Consider the following 3,553-nt stretch of genomic DNA (forward strand, 5'->3'; position numbering starts at 1 on the left):
TGGACAGCTCCAGCTTTCTCAGGAACCTAGCATAGAACAGGCCTTTGTTCCAGTTCTAGGTAAGGGACAGACAGACAGACACACACACCCTGCCAGCTTAAGGATGTGAATCCCTAGAGGCAGCCTTGGCAGGTCAGAGCAGCCCTGAGTAACACAGGCCAACATGATCTCTAAGAACACACCGAGGAGCCTGTCCTCACCCAGTCAGGGCACGGAGCCAGACACTGTGGGCACACAGCACATCCCAACAAAGCACCATTCCCAAGATGCCTTGCAGGTGATCAAGGACAAACTCACCTGACCTCTCTGAAGCTGTGGGTATAACCTAGGACCTGAGAGGTCAGGACAGCCTGAGGCTGCAGCCATGAGGGGGGTTTGCACAGCAAGTAGAGCCATGAAGGGAATTTTGCTACATTATTCATTCCCAGCTACATACTGTGTCTCTGTAAATGAAACCCGAGCCAAGCCAAAGTTTAGTTTAAAAGCACACAATGCAGCTGAGTCTGTGGTCCCAGCACTAGAGAGGCGAAGACTGCAGGATCTTAAGTCCAGGCTAGCCCAGGCTACATCAGAACTGGGTTTTTTTGTTTGTTTGGGTTTGTTTGTTTGTTTTTGTTTTTTTGTTTTGTTTTTCACGACAGGGTTTCTCTGTGTAGCCCTGGCTGTCCTGGAACTCACTCTGTAGACCAGGCTGGCCTCGAACTCAGAAATCCACCTGCCTCTGCCTCCCAAGTGCCAAAAGCGTGTGCTACCACCGCCCGGCAGAAGAACTGTTTTAAAAACAAACAAGCAAACAAACACACACCCTCAAAGCTAAAGGGAGAAAGTAACTGGACTTGTGTTCTCTGAGCCCTCAAAAACTGCCAGAAGCTACGCTGCAGCTTCCTGTATTCACTAGAGACTCCTTGGGACGGGGCAGGGCACCTCTCAGGCAGGAGAATACCAGCTGCCACCAAGCTTTTGCCCAGCAGGCATAGTGACATGTGGCAGCTACAGCCCTTCTTATAGAAGGCGAGTACAGAGGACTTCAGTGGGATATCCTGGGGCAAACACATCTGGCCCCTGCCAAATGCCCAGTGACAGCTACCAAGAGACACAGGAAAGACATTCACAGTCTGGGGGCAGAGGCTCATCAGGATGAAGGTGGACCCCAGCCGTGCCACAGGAATCACAGTCTCAAGCCACTGCCCCTGCTAGCCCCTCCATCTTCCTGATAGATACTTACCTCACTTAATTTTCAAACAGACTGACTATGTAGCCCTGGCTGTTCCAGAACCCACTATGTAGTCCAGGCTGGCTCTGAACTCACAAGAGATCTGCCTGCCTCTGCCTCCTAAGGGGTGGGGAGAAAGGATAAAAGACCAGAGAGAGGAAGGAAGGAAGAAGAAAAAGTGACCTGGGAGTAGACAGCCTTTGACCTCCCCTCCTGCTAGGCAGGATGGCCTCCTAGATATCCTGAACCCCTGCATGTGGTAGACAGCTCTCAACAGAGACTTGAGTGTCTTCTGAAACATGGGGCTGTTTCCATAGTAACCCCTCCAGAGAATCTCCTCCAGTAATTCAGGCTTTCTGGGCCACACAGAGCCATTAGCCCACAGACAGCAGATAGAGATGCAGGCAGCCGTAGGAAGGGAGGCCAAGGTCCCGGAGCCAGGCTGAGGTAGGAAGAGCTGGCCTCTCTGTGTCTAGTGACTGCTGTGGGGGACTGCCTGAGCAGTCAGCTGTACCCACCTCTCCACAGGGACAAATTTCACTGAGGAAGCAGGTCATGCTGTGTCCCTGACTTCTGCAGGAGGGAGGACCAAGCGGATGCTGGACCACCTGTGGCTTGATGGACACAGCGCTGGCGTTCCTCCCAGGCTCAGAACACACCTTTTGTTCCTGGGACTCGATGCCTTTCTGAACCCAGGCTAAAAATTACTTCAGTTCTTCCTGGAGTTACTCATCGCCTGGTGACTAATGCTTCAGGGTCCGTCCATCTTTAAATCCTGTTGTTATTTCTCAGGGTTGGGTCTCGGGAACAAAAGCAGAAGAGATATTCAACCGGAAGTGACCCGAAGGCAGTCCTACTTAAGCTGTACCTTCCAGCGGGTGGGCAGTATGGATTGCACTGTAGCACAATGGCCTGTCACTCACCTGATTTCCCAGAATGCAATTTGCTCCCTAAGGCAAGTCGCACAAATTGAATATAAGGCGTAGTTGGGGACTTATATGTCATTCAAAGCCCATCATTAAAAACTTATGTATTGCCAGGCACACACATCTTTAATCTCAGTACATAGGAGACAAAGGCAGTCAGAGCTTTGTGGGTTCAAAGCCAGCTGGGTCTTCCTAGTGAGTTCCAAGCCTACCAGGGATACAGTGAGATTCTATCTCAATACAAATTAATTAATAATTATTAATGTGTGTTTTCTGGCCATGTGAACACGCACCTATAATCCCAGGACTCATGAAGCTGAGGCAGGAGAATCATTCATTGGAGATCAGCATTGGCTGCATGGGGAGATTCTGACTCACAAAATAAGGCCAGGAGGATGCCTCAGTGGCTAAAGGTGCTTGCAGCTAAGCCTGATGACCTGAGTTCAGTCCCCACCCTTCCACTTGGTGGTTGGGGAGAATCGACTCCAACAAAGTGTCCTCTGACCTCCACAGCACTCCTAGTTTTAGCTCTGAAGTGCAAGGCCTCCTGGACTAAGAACTCCCTCATTCCATCCCTGGCATCCATCTGGGGCATGGCCATGTAAGTGACATTCAGAGCTTTTGTCCTGTCTCCTTCTGTCCTCTGTCTGTGAGGATGTCCTGCCCAGAACATGTCCCTGCCTTCATCCTGCCAGGGTCCTGTGCTCAGCAGCCTGCAGAACAGACCTTATGAGAGAGATGTTTGAGGGGTTCCAACTCAAGCATCAGAGAAAGGAAGGACACGCTGATCAGAGACGGTGGAGGGAGAAGTGGGGAAACTTCAGGTGCTGTGAGGTCACAGCATTAGTGATGAGGCTAAGCTGTCCTCTCCGCAGGACCTTCCACCTGCATCCCTGAGGGGTTAGGAGGTGCCTGTGACCCCCTGGTGGATTTCCAAGTTCATGAGCCAACTGAGTTTGGCACAGACAGGGTGTCAAGGCCACCCCAGCTTCTGGGGCTCACCCTCAGACTCCTCTAGCCCCAGGGAAGGGCTGGCCCATCCAGCAGGAGAGTTTGGGCTTCCTTTAGCCTTTGCAGGTCTCTGCAGCAGCTTTCTGGGTATGCAGGAGTGCTGCCCTGCTGGGGGCTGGGATGACCCTGGAGGGCAGCCATTCCTGAAGCCTTGGAATTCTTCTAAGTTAGCTAATACCTTTTGTCTGGTTTGATTTAATCTGATATGCAAGCTCTTGGAATTTAAACAATGTGCTTTTTTTTATATGTTTTAAGGCACAGTTTCTCTGTAATACTGATTTGACACGCAGGGCAGGCTAGTCTCCAGCGTCATGTGATTTCTCCTGCCTGTTTCTCACAAATACTAGGTCTACTGGCTTGTCCCATGATACCTGGCCAAAAGCTTGTCTTGGTTGTGGTAGGA

This window comes from Grammomys surdaster, unplaced genomic scaffold, assembly GCF_004785775.1.
Source record: "Grammomys surdaster isolate TR1022 unplaced genomic scaffold, NIH_TR_1.0 183, whole genome shotgun sequence".
Taxonomy (NCBI): domain Eukaryota; kingdom Metazoa; phylum Chordata; class Mammalia; order Rodentia; family Muridae; genus Grammomys; species Grammomys surdaster.